Source organism: Macaca nemestrina, chromosome 8, assembly GCF_043159975.1.
Source record: "Macaca nemestrina isolate mMacNem1 chromosome 8, mMacNem.hap1, whole genome shotgun sequence".
Taxonomy (NCBI): domain Eukaryota; kingdom Metazoa; phylum Chordata; class Mammalia; order Primates; family Cercopithecidae; genus Macaca; species Macaca nemestrina.
The window spans coordinates 52,209,906-52,231,568 of record NC_092132.1 but is presented as its reverse complement, the minus strand read 5'-3'; the positions used below and the strand labels follow the sequence as shown (position 1 = coordinate 52,231,568).

At 37.0% G+C, this 21,663-nt stretch overlaps 1 non-coding gene across 1 annotated transcript in view; it reads right to left on the bottom strand.

The window, feature by feature from the left end:
* The window catches only part of LINC02906 (long intergenic non-protein coding RNA 2906), a 34,776-nt gene extending 20,734 nt beyond the window's left edge, over positions 1-14,042 (bottom strand). Inside the window, exon 1 of the transcript XR_011606485.1 lies at positions 13,923-14,042. This is a non-coding gene — a transcript (long intergenic non-protein coding RNA 2906). The remainder of the gene's footprint in view (positions 1-13,922) is intronic.
* Positions 14,043-21,663: the final 7,621 nt, after the last annotated feature.

Here is a 21,663-nt window from a genome sequence, read left to right as displayed (position 1 = left end):
GGAACCTTTAAATGAAAAGTGTCTGAAAATATCACCAGTGCTAGGGATCTGATGAAGGCAGAAACTGCTTATTTAAGATTCAAATGGCTCACAGGCTCATTATATTAAACTTCACCACAATGGTGAGTCTTCTTACGGTGCTGGGGTACAGGATACGTGACAGAATTTTTCCTCATGTGTTGAAATTGTAGTTTAGGCCCCCAAAGCTGAGGTCATTAGGAAACAGTACTTCTACATTCTAAACAGCAGTACTAGGTAGCCCATGCTCATTTACTAAAAGTTAACAGAACTTGTATTGAATGATCAGTGTTCGTCTTCCCTATCACCCATCTCCATTTAAAGAAAGTGAAAACAGCCATTGAATTTGGGCATTATGGACCTCACGGCTGTGTCATTTCCCCCTCATTCTAGCCAAACTAGAAGGAGTTAAGAGAACTGCCTTAAGACTGGCAGGATCTACATGAGGGGAGACAGGAAACCCCTTGCCTGGCTGAGCCCTGCAGTTGCCACCATGAGCCAGGAAATACATTTGGTGAGTGATATGTGCCCCCAAGTGCAGAGACGGGTGCTTGTTTTTGACCTGGTGAGCTCAGAAGGCCCGAGACTGGCTGAAGTTACCTATGCATGAAAGCAAGGGCTGCCGCAGGGAGAATCTTGCACTTGTGCCAGCTGGCTTGGTGGAGTGTGCCTGTCACGGGGGCTCAGGTGCTTGTGATTGGACTCTGCACAAAAGGGAAGCCAGTAGGGATTAACAGATATCAACAAGAGGTTAAAAAATGAGGGATGCCACAGCTCAGCCAGAGAACGCATCACCCATATCAGGGCATAACGTGGTAAGGAGATTCCTATGTGTTTTAAGAGTGTCTGGGATTTGTTTTACTCAGACATGGTAAGACACAAAGACATGTAAATTGCTCTTATGAAGAAAAAGGTTTATTATACTCACAGTTCCCTAGGAACAGGGAGCATAACCACTACATGGCAGGGAGGGTTGGTGGGGTGCACATGGGGAAGCACCAGGGTTAGTTAGAAGGCAGAGGGAGCTGGAGGAAATTCAAGCAAAAGCCTTTATTGTAATTTCCATGGAAAGGAACACAAAGCAGGGTAAGCAGGACTGACTAGTTTAAATAATTTCAGAGGGCTCTGGAGTGTCGGGGCTCTCCCTAGTTGTCTGGTACCTGGCCTTGGTGTGAGTAGGGCAGATGGATAGTGGTCTGGGTTGTGAGAGTCCCATAAAGGAAATGATTGGGTGTGGGCTCTGGATTAAGCAGTTTGCATGTTTCTAAGCCAGGGAGTTGCTTATCATCTCTAGGAATTGGCTAACTATGTAAGGGAAGGTCTCTCCACTTTCAGGAAGGCCCCAGATATCAATCAGAATACAGAAAATGAAAGACATGGATAATACATTGTGGATGCCCTCCAAAGAATCCATGTCTGAGCTCCAAAAAAACAAAAAAACAAAAAGCTGGTATTTTGATGCCTGCCACAATGGGAGTAACGATAGAGAACCAGTGTTAACCAAGAGATAATTAAAGCAGCATCAGAGACTAAACCCTAGAGGGACACATTCTTCCTCAAATCATTCTCTTGATGGAGGAAAGATAACTAGAGTGGCAGATATACAGCCAACCACTGTAAGGGGAAGTGGGGACTCTGCTTAAGAAACTGCATTTGAGGCCGGGCGCGGTGGCTCAAGCCTGTAATCCCAGCACTTTGGGAGGCCGAGACGGGTGGATCACCAGGTCAGGAGATCGAGACCATCCTGGTTAACACGGTGAAACCCCGTCTCTACTAAAAAATACAAAAAACTAGCCGGCCGAGGTGGCGGACGCCTGTAGTCCCAGCTACTCGGGAGGCGGAGGCAGGAGAATGGCGTGAACCCGGAAGGCAGAGCTTGCAGTGAGCTGAGATCCGGCCACTGCACTCCAGCCTGGGTGACAGCGCGAGACTCCGTCTCAAAAAAAAAAAAAAAGAAAGAAAGAAACTGCATTTGAAACAGTAATTTTCAAAATTACTTAGGCTGTTTATTTAAAATCCTATGTACACCTTTCCAACCCTTACTCTACGTGTTTAGTTTATTTAAAGGCTCATTGAGAATTATCTATCATTCCAATTTTCCCAGTTTTCTACTTTTTAATTCTTTTTATATAAGTTGGATGTATCTTGCAAAAACATTTTCCTTTGATAATGATATGAAAATGGTGCCTTTGTTCCTGAGCCTTTACCTATCTAGATATATTTTTGTTGTCTTCACAAGCAAAAATTTCTCTGAGTTTTTAATTTAAATCAGAGCTGTTAATATGACTATGGGCATGGCTACATTTTTTCTGGAATTTGATTTTGCAGAGATGAAGTACTGGAGACCATTTCTAATGTTTAATTATGTTTTAGATGATCTGCTTTTCTAACTTGATTCATGTAGAGTTTTTTCTCTTTTTTAAAATTAAAAAAAATTCCCATCTATATCTTGAAGTGAATCAATGTTTATTTTTTGGGCTGATACACGATGGCATGTTTAGATCATCTGGCTCATATTTTCTTTGTCAGGCAAATTTTCTTCTATCATAATTTTGATTGTTTCTTCTGTTTCCTCTGGTTTTTAATTAGAAAATTCTGGTATTCTTAAACCTCTCTGTCTTCCATGTCTACTTTCCTATCTTGTAATTTTTTAGTCTTTATCAGTTAGGAATGTGTTCAGACATTAATAACAGAATATATAGCAAAAGAGTGGATTAAACAAATAGGGCTGTATATTTCACACACCAAGAAGTCCGGAGACTGGCAGGTTATGACCAGTGCAGCTGATAGACGCAGGAGGCAAAGAAGCAGGGGTCCCTAGAGAGTCTCCAACCCACCCCAAGTGTTTACATCAGATGTTTTTGTGAAAATGAGGAAACTTCCCAGAGCCTTCTCTGGGCATGTGTGCAACGGACTGGGGATCCACCTGCACACTGGGAAAATAGGGTGGAGCCATTGAGAATTCACACCTTATGCAGTGGGGAGGAGTCTGGCCTCTTAGTATTCAATCTGTGAGGTAGGAGCCTGTTGGCAGGACCCTCTCTTTTTTACTGAGAGCTTTCTTTTAATAAATTCCACTCTCTTCACCTTTCAGTATGTCCGCGTGCCTAATTTTTCCTGGTTGTTAGACAAGAACCCAGATTTTAGCTGAACTAAAGAGCAAAAAATCCTGCATCACAATGACTATAAAATAACATCAGTATGTTAGGCTCATTCTATCTCTTTGCTCTGCCAGCCTTAGCATGCTGACTTGTGGCCTCTTGGTTTTAAAATGGTTGCTGTAACTACAGGTATGGTAACTGTGTTCCAAATAGGAAATGGGGCGGGGAGAGCAAAAAAGTGAAGCAGGCCTTCTCCCAGAGAGGTTCTGCCTTTTTATTTGTCATGGAGGTAGTCTAGGAACCAATTTTGTGCCTCATTGGCCAGAACTGGTCACATGCCACCCCCAGCTGGTCAGTGGTTGGGAAAGGGGGTGAAGGATGGGGTTGGTCAGCCAGCCAAAAGTGCCTGCTTGCAGTGTCTACCTGTTCCTCATCATCATCCTGGAAGAGGCTTTCAAGTTGATTTGTTACATAAATGAGACAGTTTTCTAAGATCAATTCTGCTCATTTGCGTTTCCAATATGGATTTTAATTCTGTGATTTTTTCTTTTTGGTTTCCATGGTTTTTAATTTTTATTTTATTATTATAATTACTTTGTTATTTCAAGCATCTGCCTTTTAAAGTTTCATTCTGCATGTCAGCCTAACTTTTACAATCTAATTCTGATCTCTCCTTATGATTTTTTGTTATTTTATTTTATTTTATTTTTTGTTTGAGACGAAGTCTCACTCTGTCGCCCAGGCTGCAGTGCAGTGGTCGGATCTGGATCTCAGCTCACTGCAAGCTCCGCCTCCCGGGTTCACGCCATTCTCCTGCCTCAGCCTCCCGAGTAGCTGGGACTACAGGCATCCGCCACCTCGCTCGGCTAGTTTTTGTATTTTTTAGTAGAGACGGGGTTTCACCGTGTTAGCTAGGATGGTCTCAATCTCCTGACCTCGTGATCCGCCCGCCTCGGCCTCCCAAAGTGCTGGGATTACAGGCTTGAGCCACTGCGCCCGGCTGATTTTTTGTTATTTTTCTATAGAGACCTTGAATTTGTCTGTCTTGTTGAAAACAAGAAGTCTATTTTTTATTTCCTGTAACAAACCATTTATAATGACGTAATTTCCTCTGAGACTTTGATATAATAATACTTCATTTTACTCAAGTCAAAATCTTTTTTTCCCCAAAGGTCTCATGTTATTGATTTGTATTTATTTTTAATTCCTCCTTGATTTAGGATGACTCTACACATATAAACCCATGTATACTTTGTATTTGCCTTTGCCTGTGTTCGTAACATCCACTTTTAGGTTCTCAGACCCATTCTCACGTCTCGTGCTGTGAATGAATTGATGACTTATTTTTCCATGCCCCAATCCAGTTTCCACTGTTGATTAGCATTTCCCTGTTGGTCTGAGGTACGAACATCTATATCTCGGCTTCTCAGTTTTCAAGTGTGAGAAGAGTTTATGTTCAGTACAAGCAATTAGAGCAATGCCTGAAACATGCTTAGGTCTCAATACATATTACATCACCATCATCGTCATTATCATTATTATTAGAGGAAAGATAAATTTTAACCCAATAATCATACACATTGATATAAAATCTCACAGTGAGGGCCGGGCACGGTGGCTCAAGCCTGTAATCCCAGCACTTTGGGAGGCCGAGGTGGGTGGGTCACGAGGTCAGGAGACAGAGACCATTCTGGCTAACATGGTGAAACCCCATCTCTACTTAAAAAAAACACACAAAAAATTAGCCGGGCATGTTGGTGGGCGCCTGTAGTCCCAGCTACTCGGGAGTCTGAGGCAGGAGAATGGCGTGAACCCGGGAGGCGGAGCTTGCAGGAAGCAGAGATCGTACCACTGCCCTCCAGCCCGGGCGACAGAGCAAGACTCCGCCTCAAAAAAAAAAAAAAAAAAAAAAAAAAATCTCACAGTGAGATAAAAGAGATGAACACCATTTCATGAGAGCACAGAACAGAGGAACTTGATCTATCCAGGGCCAAACCAGGAGAAAGAGGCTATGGCTGTGTCACAGAAGACTCCACTGAGGAAGTCATACTTGAGCTGAGATGAGAAAGATAACGTGTCAATTGTGAATATTTTGTTTGCCAGTGGGTTTCTAACAGACTTAAATGAAAGGGCACTGCTTGATTCAAGAAATTGAAAAGCAAGGTCAGTCTTCAGGCATGGCTAGATCCAGGTAAGTTGCCTCTCCATCTCCTGACTCTACTATCCTCTGTGTTGGCTTAATTCTCTGAAACACTCTTCACAATTCTCGGAAAGGCCAAAATCAGCTCCAGTCTCACTTCCTGCCAGGTTTGCTACCCTAAGAAGAAGAAGGCTTCTCATTCCCAGTGATTCCAACCTAAGTCCTAAAAATAAGTCCTGCTTACTTAGCTGGGTCACATGACCCTCTCTAAGTGAATTGCTGACACCAGAGGAATGGAATGCCTTTAATGAACAGGTCTAGGCCCTGTGTCCTTACCTGGAATGAGAACTGATTGAGGGGGAGAAAAGGCAGAGAAGGTACTACCGAAAAGGTGACCTGGATTCTGGACAGGCAAAACAATAGCCTATAGTGTACACAGGAATGAAAACTTCATCAGAATAGCAAATAACAGGGTCCAGTCTTCATTTTCCTCCTGACTGTCTGTATCTCTCGCTGCCTTCAGTGCCTTAAGTATATTGCCTATTGAGGAATGTGATCTTTGAGTGGCTGTATAAAAAGAAGCACCATATCTGGTCACTGAACACCCTGGAGCAAATACAGTGCTTATAATTTGTGGATACCCTGTATCACAAAGACAGTCAAACAGTGGGGAGAAGCCCTTCCTTCCATTGTACCTGCTCAGCTACCTGGTTCTATTTCAGAGAGTAAAGTATCCAAAGGACACTGGTTAGGTTCAGAAAGTCAGCTCAAACAGACTTGAAAAGTGAAAGAGAAACTAATTAACTCTGTAACTAAAAAAATTCCTCCCAGACTCCAATAAATCGCTGACTGTAAGCTTCAGTTTCTAATGTTATAAGATTTCATTGTTTTTGTACTATCATGAATTTTTAAATTGAGCGTTACGAGAGGCATTTTTCAGGAACTGGATATAATAGCCTGAAACCATTTTATCCCTGATGGTCGCACAAGATCTAGTAGCTAATTAGTCAACTCTCGGTGACCAACTGAGTGTAGGGGGTCACTGAAGTGGTGTTTGCTTCTGAACTAGCACGATGCTAGCAAGACTGCTGCTTCACCTGGATTGGGTGGAGGGAGAGTCAATCATTGGATCAACAGCTAGAGTAAATCAAGGCTTTTAATGCCTCCCTCACTCTAAAATTCTGTATCTCCATTATCCTATATTTAAGAGTATTTATAAAACAGTGACCAAGTAATTCAGCCTGTGGATAAATTATTTGATTTTCATTGTGACATTCTTTCTCCAGCTTGCCACTTCATTGATATGAAGGAAGAATAATTCACAAGACAAAACAGTACTTTACGTGGCAAATTATTATGCAAACTGTTAGGAAAAGAAACTCAAGACAAATTAAAATTAACAGAGTTTAATTGAGCAAAAACTAGTAACAAATCAGGCAGCTCCCAGAACCAAAATAAATTCAGAGTAGCTCTGGGGCTACCACATGGTCCAATAACAATTAAGACAGAAGAAGGAAAGCGAAGTACAGCAAACAAAAGTGAGGTGTACAACTTAGTGCTTGCCTTATGTGAACACAGTTGGAACAGTTGACTGCCTGTGATTGGCTGAGACTCTGCTACTTGTTACAAAACCAGGTAATAGTCTGTTTATACATCCAGTTAGGTCACAGTTCACTATGTGAGAAGAAACCTTTAGGCCAAATTTCAAATATGTAAGGAGGCAGCTTTAGGCTAAACTTAACAAGACAACGAAAAATAAACTCTAAAATTTCTGTGAGTCACTGCAATTGCCAATTCTTCCAGAAGGCATTCCACCCAAGCTGGCTCATTTAAAACACAGAGAACTTGTCGGAAGATAGGTGGTGCAAAGCCCAAGGAACTGCTGAAGAGGCTGCATCGAAGATCCAGCATCCACAGTGTACATCATGGAATCCAGACTGTGCCAATTGACAGCAATAGAGAGGCCTCAGGGTAGGTATTAATGGTGAATGACCATGTACATATTAGATCCAAGTGTCAGATCTCCATGAGGAGCAATGTGGAAGTACCTTGCAAAAGGCAAATCTCTCTAAACGATTTATTATTGTATCTGCGGCATCTACCCAGTGGAGGAATCTGTCCTCTTTTCATTTGCTCTTGGTGGAAGCAGCAGTAATAGCCTATGTTATCTTTTCTGTCCATCATGAGTTATAAAAGTACATTAGTAATGCAAACAAAGGAGGCACACTAACACTTAGCTACCAGGAATAGGGATGAATACCTACTGTGTGCCAGGTCCTGGCCAAAAGAGTATACATGAGTATGCATTTAACAGTCACCAAAAATATTTTTGACAAATACCATGACACCTACTCATAAAGAAAAAAAACAACCTAAAAGCTCAGAGCATATTGTTAATTTGCTCTAAATAACATAGTAAGCAGGTAGCAAGTATGAAAGGAAGGGGTATTGTTCATCTGAGAACAGTGGAAAAATAAAAGCATTATTAAAAAAACAGAACCAAGGAAACCAAGAACAAACATGGTTTAAAGTATGACTATGACACAGATTTAATGAGAAACTCACAGTGAACTAGAAGATTGCAGATTTACCCAGGTTTTAAAAATAATTTTTAATCAATTTATTTATTTATACTTTTGATATTGACTCCACATCATGTAACCCTGAACGTGGATGAGGAAAACAACAGGAATGTCACAAGACCCAAGTGTCGTTGTTGCTGAGTGTGGATATCACAGCTCCCGTACGTGGCTACAGAGACACTGCGTGTTCTCATATGTAACCCTATCAGACTACATTTTGTTTATCAATAGCAATATTCATGCTTCTAAAACATCCCATGCCCACTCTGCCCAAGGAGCAAATATCTGATCCAGAACTTAATGCAATAATTACTGAATCGGATATCCCTGGGAAGCAATTATTTTTAAATACCCATAGCTATTTTGATTACATGGACATTTAAGTTCTTTCTTTGCCACATTTGTCTTCAAAAGAGAGATGGTAGAATCAAAAGAAAAATGTAATATTGGTGGCATGAAAGTGTAAGAGAGATTTAGCACTTCAGGAAATAGAGTGAGACCAGAATTATTTTAGCATCTTAGTCTTACCTGGAAGATATAGAAAGATGCCACCATCGTTGTGTTAACAATTGAACAGATGCCCCTTTTCCCCCACTTATCTTTTTCTTTGTCATGGGAAAGTGGTTTTACAAATTGCAAATATTATCAACATTGCTTGGACTTGTACTAGTCAGAAAACCTCACAGTGTCCCAGTGTTTTTCTTTTTTCTTTTTTTTTTTTCTACCTATAATATGAGTTTAATAGTGCTTTGTGATCTACAATCCCAGGGAATAACTTTTTGCATTATTCTAAACAGCAAACAATGATGAAAAAATAGTTGAAAAGCTACACAAATTAGGTTTCCCATCTAATGTCTATTACAAAATTCTGTAACAGGTTTTTAATTCTTGAAACCCAATCTGGGAATCCCCACAGGATCCCCCACATCAATATACCAGGCTTTCTCTACACAGTCACGTGCCCCACAACAACATTTTGGTCAAGGACGGACCACATATATGGCAGTAGTCTCCTAAGATTATAATGGAGCTGAAAAATTCCTCTTGCCTAGTGATGTCACAGTTGTCATCACATAGCAGCACAATACATTATTACAAAAACCTATGATAAAAAAAAGAAACAGATCAAGCAAACCACCATGGACGTATTTTTGAAAAGAGTGACACTTCCTCAAAAAGAGCCTCAGGCAGGTCCTTCAGGAGTTCTCCAGAAGAAGGCCTTGTTATCATAGGAGATGACAGCTCCATGCATGTTATTGCCCCTGAAGACCTTCCAGTGGGACAAGATGTGGAGGTGGAAGACAGTGATATTGGTGATCCTGATTCTAATGTGTGTGTGTCAGTGTTAACTTTTAACAAAAGAAAGTTTAAAAATTTAAGAAAAAAATTAAAAATAGAACAAAGTTTATAGAATAAGGATATGAAGAATGGAAGTATTTGCAGCTGTACAACACGTGTTTTAAGCTGTTATTACAAAAGAGTCAAAAAGTTTTTTAAAATTTAAGTTTATGAAGTTAAAAAGTTAAGCTAAGGTTAATTTATTATTGAAGAGATAATTTTTTTTGATTTTTTTTTTTTTTTTTTTTTTTTTTTTGAGACGCAGTCTTCGCCTGTCTCCAGGCTGGAGTGCAGTGGCGCGATCCCGGTTCACTGCAACCTCCACCTCCTGGGTTCAAGAGATTCCTTTGCCTTAGCCTCCCTAGAAGCTGGGACTACAGGTGTGCCACCACGCCCAGCTACTTTTTGTATTTTTGGTAGAGATGGGGTTTCACCATGTCGGCCAGGATAGTCTTGATCTCTTGACCTCATGATCTGCTCACCTCGGCCTCCCAAAGTGCTGGGATTACAGGCATGAGCCACCACATCCAGTCTTTAAAAATAAATTTAGTGTTGCCTAAGTGTATAGTGTCTACCAAGTCTACAGTAATGTATAGTTATGTCCTAGGCTTTCACAGTCACTCACCAACAGCAACTTTCAGTCCTGCAAGCTCCATTCATAGTAAGTGCTCTGTACAGGTGTACCATATTTTTATCTTCACTATCCTAATTTTACTTTACCTTTTCTATGTTTAGGTATGCTTAGTACACATTTGCTTCCCATTGTGTTACAATTGCCTACAGTATTCAGCACAGCAACATGCTATACCAGTTTGTAACCTAGGAGCCATAGGCCATACCATGTAGCCTAGGAGTGTAGTAGCCTATACCATGAAGGTTTGTAAGTACACTCCATGATGTCGGCACAACTACAAAATCGCCTAATGATGCATTTCTCAGAATGTGTCCCCATAATTAAGCAATATATGACTGTATGTCTTATTTTTTCTTCTTCCTTCTTTTCAATTACACTTCATTTCTCATCACTTCCTTTGTCCCTCAATATAGCTTTCATATTTCTATCTCTCTGCTTTCACACTATTTTCCCTCCCTTTTATTCTTCCACCATTCACCCTTCACTACTACTCTAGCGAACAAACCATTACATGTAATTTACATGTAATTTATCAATATTTAAAATACTGGCTTTATTTATGAATAAGCATCTGGTTCTTATTTTTATTTAATATTAAATGAGTTGTAAATCTTGTATTCTCTACAGAACAAAATGAAAAAACCCAATACCAACTACAATTTTCTCTCCATTTGAAATTTCCCACTTTTACTTTTGATTCTTTGTGCTTAGATATTAAGAATATTTCAATTTGCACCATAATTTAAATTATACTGTAAGTCACCATGTAATGAAACTCTTGGTAACATAAATTAGTGAAGTATTTATTTAATGTGTGTATTGAGATTTAACAATACTTGATGCATTAATTTCTACAGGATTCTTTCCTTCCCTGCCGGATGCAGAACAGCAGAGAAGGAAGCAGAGAAGATTTCTAAATTAGTTTCTCAACTGAATCCTTCACTGTACGACTAAGTACATTGCTTCTTACCAAAAAATTAAAGGTTAATTTTTCAAAATATGGTAAAATTTAAACTCATATTTTAATTTAAAAATTCTATTAAATGCATTTTATATGCTATTAAATAATTATCAGTCTGGTTTTTGCTTTTGAAGTAATATATATTGCTATAATAAATATTTTATATCTAGAAACTGATGTATATCTACACACACATATATGTGTGTATGCATATATACATTTATATTTCTAGATATATATAAATCTAGAAAGTCATGTGTATGTACAGATTTAAAACATCATGTGGTATTTCATATTAAGTAAAAACTAATCTCTAATATTTTACAATAGTAATTTTGGGATATATTCACATACTCATGACTAATATAATTTTTTATTACAAACTAGTCATTAAAATTATATATCTTATACATTTTGACATTTATCGTAATCCTATTTTATGCAAAACACAGTTTGAGAAGTACTGTTAAAGAATTATTACTTTTTACTTCCAGTATTTCATGCTAACTCATGAGCTAAATCAAATCGTTAGTTAATTCAGGTGTATAAAATTTGATAAGAGTGAGTCCCACTTTGGGCAGTAAATTCCCACATGTGACGTACCCTTTGGAAAGCCTGGCTCACAGCCTCCTCACTCCGTGTAGATTGTGTGGTCTGGAGTTTTAGTATTCCAGCCTTCAGTAGATCCAAGGGTGTGCTTCCTTCTCTGCTGTTCTCCATCCAGCAGGGAAGGAAGGAATCTTGTAGAAATGACAGTGTCTGCCCTCCTGCAACTGGTTCCTGACTGCCTACATGCCTGTGGGAGCTGTTTCCACAGCCAGCTTTGTCACTTTCTTCCTTATTCTGCTCCCTTCCGCATTTCTTCCATCGTGTCCCTTTTCTGTTACCAACAACTGTGTAACTTAGATAGGTCCATAACCTGCTCCAGCTTCATTCATCCCCCACCTAACTGTCTATAGTAACTGTAGGAGTTAACACAAATGGGAAGTGAAGGACATGCCAGTTACTGAGTGAGTGCTTCATAAATCTATGAGGTAGGCACTTTTGGTATCCTTTTATAAATAATAACACTAATACTTAGGATGGCCTAAAGTCATATGGATTCAGCCCAAAAAACAAGATTTCTAAATTAGTTTCTTAACTGAATCCTTCACTGTACAACTAAGTACATTGCTTCTTACCAAAAAGAATGTTTGTGATAATAATAATTTGAGTAGAACAATGGTTGTGAAAGGCCTTCGAATACTGTAAAATGTTCTATCAATGCAGAGTAGAAGAAAATGCTAATTTATAGTTTTCAAGCCCTTTTATATCACCTTATATAACTTACTGTCAGGAAAATATGCTGATTGTTCTAATAATTGGTTAATTGAGAGCATTCTGTATAAACCACACATGGGCTATCAATTTCAAAGAGTTACCAAAAAAGTTTATTCCATCTCAGGGCTATTTTAATATGGTTTTCTCTGTCTTCGGTGGGCAAAGAAGACCTTACAGGAATATCATGAGCTTGGAATCTGCCTAACTATATTATTGTACAATAAGCACACATTAATTAAGCAGTACCAATAATCAACATGAAAGAATAAAAACAAGCTTTTACTATTAAGACATTACTATTGATTTTTATAAACACCAAAATAATATCCCTCCTAGGCCCATTAAACAGGTAATAATAACCATTCATTTAATTAATACTGACTCACAGTGAAAATTTTAGAGTACTTGTAACACCCACATTAATATCAAGAAGGTTCATTAGGACTAATACTACAATAAATATAAAATGAATTAGTAATGATTACACCATTATTTTAAAGCATTCCTATTTGTACATTTGTATTTACTTTAATCACCATCACTCTAAATGGCAATGAGCAAAAGCCAGGCTGGGTATATTTATGTAGAAATAACGAGGCATATAAATGCAACTCAGTGAAAGACATGCACATCTTATCTGCACGTGTTCATCAACACACCCATTTGTGTGGAAGGTTACTAAAAAGACATACTCTTTGTAACATTTGTGAGGGAAATTAAAATCATCCTGCAATTTGTCCTCCTCTCTGGTTTGAAATTGTTCCTTCTGAATATCTACATTCTGATTCAAGATGCCAGTAGAGTGCCTAGCACATAGTAGGAAGACCATAAATATTTGTTAAATAATGTCCATGCCTCCATGTTACATTCTCGTCTGGAAGGACTACTGGCTACACTTGAGTATGTTTAATTTTAACTTTGATTTCAAAGAATCTGTTGATGATTGTCTACATTTACAATCAATGTTGGACAGATTTTATTTACTAGGGGGCAAAAGGGAAAAGGAGAGAAACCTCTATTTCTGCCAGCTAACCAAAGTGGGGCAAAGAATGTAATAAATAACTCTTGCTTTCAGAATGGGTCAGTAGGGAGGAAAATTAAAAGAAAAAGCTACAAAGGTCTATTTTACATTCTCTCTTCCCATTCTTTTTTTCACAGAGTCTCGCTCTGCCACCTAGGCTGGAGTGCAGTGGCGCGATCTCGGTTCACCGTAAGCTCCGCCTCCCGGGTTCACGCCATTCTCCTGCCTCAGCCTCCCAAGTATCTGGGACTGCACCTGCCACCAGACCTGGCTAATTTTTTGTATTTTTTGTAGGGACGGAGTTTCACCGTGTTAGCCAGGATGGTCTTGATCTCCTGACCTTGTGATCCACCGGCCTCGGCCTCCCAAAGTGCTAGGACTACAGGCATGAGCCACCACGTCTGGCCCTTTCTTCCCATTCTTTATGGCTCAATCTTTCAGGATGTCAGGAAGCTGATTGTTTCAATAAACGAAACTCTGATAAAAGAAGGCAAAGAGGAAAAGAGACAACAAAACTCTCCTCTCTTCCTTTTATACCCTTGCTAATGACAAACATTTCCATATGGGCTCTTACAGAATCTTAAGTCCTGATTACATTTGAGTTAGAGCTGAATGGACAACATAGTTAAATTGCTATTATTTTAAAAAGTTACTTGTATTTGCTCTTAAGTACTGGGTAGTCAGAAACCGGCCATTTTATGAATATTGACAACGTGATAAAGGGACAGTTCCTCCAAAATAATGTCACAGAGTCCTGAGCATCTTGGAGGGGAAAATATGGGTGTTTTTGGTGGGTAGAAAACATACTTCTCTTTGGAGATCTGGTTCTCTTTGGAGTTCGCATGCTGCTGGATGAATACTGTCAAAATCCTGGCCCATGCTTGCTTGCCCTCTAAATCCTCTGCCCTAGCTTCTTGTTGCTTTGATTTTATGTTCTCTCTACTCACATGACTATTTGTCCAGCAGAGAAGCTAAGGATTTGCTAACTGTGAAGAAAAAGATTCTGTGTTTCACCACACTGCAAGCCTTGAAACCACAGAAGCAGTGAGCAAGCTAACATTTATTCTAAAGATAAACATGAAATCCAGGTAAAGAAACAAAGCACAATTTATTATCCTATTGATCACTAAGAGACTAATGTCTTTTCCTTTCCTAAAGACATTTATCCAATAAGCTTTGTACACACCACAGCAACAATCTGTAACCCATTACAGAAGTGTCGCTAACACAGCGTTAATTACCACAGTATGTGACTTGGAAATGGTATCTTGAGTAAAGTGGAATATTTGGTCCACAACCCAGCATAAAACCACATCAGAGTCTTTTGTCTCCAGCTTGAGGCCATTCTCCACCTCTGGGTCAGGAAATAGGATTTTCTAAGGAGTGAAGAAGTAGCTTCCTGATGTTTTTTCCTCTCCATTCTCAGTTTATACCTCCAGGTCAACACTCTCATCTGATCTCAGAAGAATGCATCATTTTTTGAGGACCTACTTTGTGCTAGGAACTTTATGTAAATTTGTTCTTTTAGTCTTTATCACTCTATAATATGTTAGTATACTCATTTATAGGTATAATTCTATGTATATAACTCAATACACGGATAATACAAAGAGAACTTTTAAATTGGTATACCCACCTCACCAAAGCTCTTTTTATGTAATCATGAAGCTTCATAACTAAAGGAAGTTCACAAACTGAAGACTAAAGATTGAATAACACAGGTAATAAATAACACACATCATTACCGCTAATTGCACAGAGCCACCTTTGCAGCCACTCCTGTGGGAGGTTATTTGTAATTACATTGTATGCTAGACCTGCATGTGAAGTGGATAGACTTCTTCTCACCATCCTTGTCAAAAATATTTTCTTTAACACCAGGTCTAAATGCAGACTATTTTATTTTTCTCTAGTACCTAGAGAAGTTTTAAGGCTTTTGCTCTAATACGTGAGAACACAAGTCTTTCTCTCTCATTTTAGATGAAGCCATTACCTCTCTTCAATTTGCATGTTAGCTTTTAAGAGCACTCTTGGAAATCATAAAAGTACCCAGGCACTCTGCCACCATCTACTTTGGTCTGTAGCATGATGGAAAGGAGGGTGAGAATAAGGAAAGTGGATAGATGAGAATCAAAATAGATGATGCTCTATTCTAAATAAATTCGGGACAGAGAATGTAAGAAGAAATTTTTAAAAGTGAAAGGTTAATAATGATAATAATAATATCTAATCTGTCAGAGTTTACTATGCAGATGCAGTGGGAATGAGTTATACACATTATTCATTTAAATCCTCAGGATAATCCCTTCATTTATGTACTATGATGATCCCCAAATTGCTAATGAGACAGCTGAGGTTTAAACAAGTTAGTATCTAACCCAAACTAGCTAGTAGATGACAAAGTCTGGATTCCAACCCAGAATGCTTGCACCTCTAATCATCATGTGTGAGGAAGCAGCAATTACTTCATGGAAGAGCAAATACGAGCCTGTGTTGCTAAGGCCAATGGCATACTATGGAATTAGGAGCCAGTATTCGGGAAGGGGCCTATCCAGGCAACTGTCACATTTGTTGTTTTTGCAGGCATGTTGGTTGTCTCTTCCTTTCTCTCTCAGGTTAAATATTCATATTAATGGAGAAAGAATGGGCTATACAACAAACAGTTTTGGAACAAAAGAAAAATTTAGCCAACTTCTTATCAAACTATAGCATGCATACAGAAAAGCAAAGAATAGATGTTTAGTTCAATGAGTTTTCACAAAATGAACATACCCCTGCATAACAACTCCCGTGTAATACCAGAGAGATCAAGAAACAAAACTAGTCCTCCAGCAGTCACTCTCATCCCAATCACGAATGCCCTTAAGGTGTAACCACTAATCTGATTTTAAAACTGTGGATTAGTTTTGCTATTTTTAGACTTTATGTAAATAGAATTACATGTTATAAATATTTTATGTTGGCCAGGCGTGATGGCTCACACCTGTAATGCCAGCACTTTGGGAGGCCAAGTCGGGTGGATCACCTGAGGTCAGGAGTTTGGGACCAGCCTGGCCAACATGGAGAAATCCTGTCTCTACTAAAAATACAAAAATTAGCTGCATGTGGTGGAGCATGCCTGTAATCCCAGCTACTCAGGAGGTTGAGGCAGGAGAATCACTTGAACCCAGGAGGCGGAGGTTTCGGTGAGCTGAGATTGTGCCATTGCACTTCAGCCTGGGCAACAAAAGTCAAACTCCGTCTCAAAAAAAAAAAATTATGTTTCATTTCTTTTATTTAGCATTTTGTCTGAAAGCATGAATATATGCTGTAGCAACCAGCAATCGTTTATTCTATTTGATGTGTAGGGCATGTTGCACAGATAAATCATAACTGATTTATCCAATACACTATTGATGAATATTGGGATTCTTTACAATGTTCAGTGTAGACTGGAGAGAAATCCTAGAGTTTAGAAATCCAAGGTAGGCAGTTTGATAGGAAATGAAGCCAGAATTCTAAAAACCATAAGCTAATTGCACAGAAGAAACTGCAGAAATTTGCCGTCTGGGCCTTGACACTGGGTGATAAACAATATAAATATAGTCCCTGAGTATTTGTAAACACAAATTGGATGTATCTTTACAATCAAAATTCACAATACCTGAGTAGTTCTTTTCTAGGGGAACACAACTTCAATCCAGAATGAAAGTATTTCCACAGATAAGTTCTGAGGAACATGAGCTCATAGTTAAGAGTGATAAAACCACCCAAGGAAATGATGTCCCATGACAGAGTGTCTGCAGACAGCTACTCTTTCAGATCCTTAATATTTAAAAATATGAAAGAGAAATCACAAATAGAAACATATGAGAACACTATTTTTCAAAAGATCACACAAATTTGAAAAAGTATCCAAATAGAATGTTATAAATTGAACACACAAAAGCAAGGATTTCAAATTCAATGAATAGTTTGAAAAGAAGACTAGACAGAAGAGATTATTTGTAAAGTGGGATATTAACCCAGTCATTACCCAGGCTATAACATAGCAAAACAAAGAAATGGGAAATATTAAAGCAAGATTAAAAGGCATAGAGAATAAAAGGAGAAGTTTTAACATATCTAGTTGGTGTTTTAGGAGAGGATATTCGTGGAAATTGTGAAAAGGAAATATTCAAAATACAAATTTTTATGAACTGTTGGGAGAGAACAATTTTACAATTCAGAAGCCCAACATATTTCTGACAGGAAAAAATAAAGCAATCAAGCCCTAGACCCATTATAGTGACATTACAAAAAGCAAAGACAAAGTTGGAGAAAAATAATTTTCTATAAAGGGTGGCAATTAGACTGACAGCTGACATCCTGACCTCAAGAATAGAAGTAGAACATAGTGGGATGATATTTTCAATGTACTCAGAGGAAGATAGTGGTATATCTGAGTTTTATACTCTGAAAATCTTTTAGAACATAGGTTAAATAAAAATATTTTCTGAAAAATAACTGAGTTTACCACTAGCAGACTCTCATTAAAGCAAATTTTAAATAATGTATTTTGGGCTCAGGGAATTTATCTCAAATATAAAATATAATATGCAAAAAGGTATGGCAAGAAAAGATGTGTATGAGTTAAAATTTGAGTAAATCTAAATAAATACTGATTGCATACAACATTTATAATCATGTAATGGATGCTCAAAATTAAGGAATTGTAAAATTATTGCACTGTTTAGGTAAGGATAAAAGCTTCAATTTATTTAAATATATTTATGTTAAAATACATAGATTTGTGATTGAAGAAGTAGTATAGAAAAATTAACTTTTAAACTAGAAAAAATAAACTTTATGTATATTATATTTAGATTTAGATTATGTATTTATATTATGGTCAGATACATATATGAGAAATAATGCTGACCAATTAATATCAATGATCTTCATATAGAAAATTATAAAAATTATATTGAAAGGCGTTTAAAAATTTTAAATAAATGCTATATTTATGGATAGAATATTAAATTTGATTTATAGATTTAAAGCAATTGCATTGAAAACTATAAGAGTTTTGGGTAAAATTTGTTAAAACAATTATAAAATAGTGCAAGTAAGAAAGTCAGGAATGGACAAGTCACTATTGAAGAAGAATCAGACAAAGAATCTATCCTATCAGTTGTTAAGACTTTTTATGAAGCCATAGTAATTATAGTGTGGCATTTATTCAGATTGATAAATATAGCAAATAAATACAATACTGAGCTCAGTAACAGACCCACTTAAATATGAAAATCTTAAGTGTGGAATTTGAACTGCAAGTCAATAAAGAAAGGAGTACTCAAACAAGTGGTAAATAAAAATATAAATTAAATCTGTAACTAATATATAACTAAAACTCAACATCAGATATATTAAGGATATTAATATTTCAGAAAGAAACAAGTGTTTTATGATATTGGGGTAGGAGAGTGGATAATTGTAAATTAGAAAAGAAAGTATCAAAACTTCAGACTGCATGAAAAAGTAACTTCTGCTAACCATAAAAAGAATGAAAGAGTATGCCACAAATGACTGGAAGATATTTCTAGCAATTTTAACCCATAAAGGATTAATAACTAGAGAATATAAACAACTACTATAAATTAATAGTATATATTTTTAAAAGACAAATAAGCTCGACCAAACAAACAAGTAAAAATTATGAACAGGCATTTTACAAGAGAAGAAAAAAAATGGTCCATTTATATTTTAAAATATTCCAACCTTTGTTAGGTATCATGACAATGTAAATTATAACCACAAAGAGATTCAATTTCCCACAAATCAGATTGGCAGGATTAAGGCAGGCAGTACCACATGTTACCAACAATGCAGATTAATGTTACATCTGAAACACAGCTGGAGGAAATGCATATTGGTAAAAGCCACATCAAAGCTTTTGACATTTTCAGTAAATATTATCATGCACATCTCCTGAAGCCCAGCAATTCACTCAGGCAGAATTAACTTCCAGAGAAATTCTTACAAACGTACATTGAAACATGTTCAAGAATGTTCATAACAGCATTATTTATTCATTGCTAAAAGTTGAGAACCAGCTCAGTTGTCCATTAATCATGTATAAATAAATTGAAATATTCTTACAATACAGTAATCTATAGTGATGAGTATATAGTATGATCCATAAATAAATAAATAAATAAATAAATAAAATGAATGTATCTCAAAACACAGCGTTACAGAAGAATGACTATATATATATAAAATGATCTCATTTTGTAAGACTCAAAACTAGACAAATTTAAGTAGTATTTTATTTTTGATACATAAATACGTGAACATTTCATAAAGCAAAGCAAAGGAGAAAGAGGTCAAAGAATGAGCAATGAGGTGAGCGAGGCAGAAAAAAATTTAGGGAGTGGGACTTCAAAATCTCCGGGAGCAATCCATTTTATAAGCTATGTGTCAAGGACCTAGATATTAGATTTTTTTTTCTTTAAATTGTGTATATTAATTGTACACACTTTTTTTTCTACTTTAGGGTTTAAGAAAATGATTTTGTGCCAGTACAGCAACAGAAGACAAATGAAAATAAGAATTATGAGTGAATCAACTCTATGTACATGTAAGAAACATCACGAAATTACTCTGTAATTACTGATTAAAAATATAATCATTTTTACATAAAAAATTTTACAGTAAAAAATCATTTTAACATAAAAAATGATTAATCATTAACATTGGCAAATGATTAGGTTAATCATTGGCAAAGAAGAATTTCAACAGATTTCTTTATCCACAGATGTTAATTTAAGAGAGATTTTAACTTTCTTTTTTATTGTTTTTAGATGACTTTATTGTATTTTAAAAATAATGTATGCTTATTATTTAAAATTCAAACAATACTATGATCTACAAACTGTTAACTAAAAAAGTAGCTATGCAAATTGTTATCATCCCAAAATAACAACTGTTAACATGGGATGATCATATGTACTGAGGGAATAATGAGAAATTAGGAGGACATAAAATTATATACACTGCTTTTAAGTTAAAAAGCATTTAAAGTTAATTTTAAGTAATTTTGACAAAAAAAATGAAGCTAAAGTGAAAAAGGAATGCTGAAATGCCTCTTCAATATTCTCATCTCATTCTATAGTTTTATCATTTGATCTTTAAACTCCCACTGTATTTTCATAGGATGAAGCATATTATGTTTCTTTTACTTTTCTTCATAAGAAATATTCTAACATTTCAGAGGATTATGCCATTAATTATGTTCTTTCCCATGTTCGACATGAGAAAACATAATGACTTTAAAAGTAATTGATATAGTTTGGCTTTGTGTCCCCACCCAAATCTCATGTTGAATTGTAATTCTCAATGTTGAAAGAGGGACTTGGTGGGAGGTGATTGGATCATGGGAGTGGACATCCACCTTGCTGTTCTTGTGATAGTGAGTGAGCTCTAACGAGATCTGGTTGTTTAAAGGTATGTAACACTTTCCCCTTCTCTCTCTCAGGCAGGCCATGTGAAGACGTAGTTGCTTCCCCTCTGCCTTCTGCCATGACTGTAAGTTTCCTGAGGCCTTCCCAGGCATGCTTCCTGTACAGCCTGTGGAACTGTGAGTCAATTAAATCTCTTTTCTTCATGCATTACCCAGTCACAGGTAGTTCTTTATAGCAGTGTGAGAACAGACTAATACAGTAATGGACTCTCTGTAGGTCTTTGATAGGGTGTTTTAAAAGTCTATAAAATACAAATTAAGTTTTCTCAATAAAATTTTTTCTGTTTCCAGACCTTTCTGACAGCCTCTATTTGCTATGACAAAGTGTGATAGAATCTCCATGATTTATTCCTATCGACCTTACCTAGCTAATGATCTTCTCCCCTGAAGATACAACTTGATGACTGGGCATTGATGTCACAGAAGAGGACATTATGTTTGCCTCCCTCTGTGTGTGTGTATGTGTGTGTGTGTGTGTTTGTTTGTGTGTGTGTGCATGTACTATAAGGTAGAAAAGGAGGATGATAGAAAACTTATAAGGTCTCTCTCTCTCTCTCTGCCTCTCTCTCTCTTTCTCTCTCTCTCTCTTTCTTGTCTGATGGCCTATATGAAAGTCAACTCCACATTTTTGGGTATAAGCTACTAAGGAGGCATAAGTTAGATATTGTAATCACTAACCTATTTAAAACAGATTTTGTGTCAATTGAGGGCTTTTTTAAATTTTATTTTTTAATTTTGTGCTGAAAATAACATTGGTTAACTATTTTATACTTAATTATGTTTAAACTTATCCATTACCCTTCAGGCAGAAAGGAAAATTTTTTTAAAAGGAAAAAGACCCTTGAAACCTTAAGAAATGGAACCAGTATTTTAGACATGCGTGTGAAATCATTAATGTAGAGAATCCTTCCCTGCAGAGGGAGACTAATTCTTTGTTACAGCCCTCAGTAGATTTTATTTTGGAAATGCCTAGGATTGTCCATAAGTCCCATGCCAAATCTCCTATTCCTTCAGCATATTGAGATGATGCTTAAAATTCTGGTGTTCATAACTGAAGTTAGAATT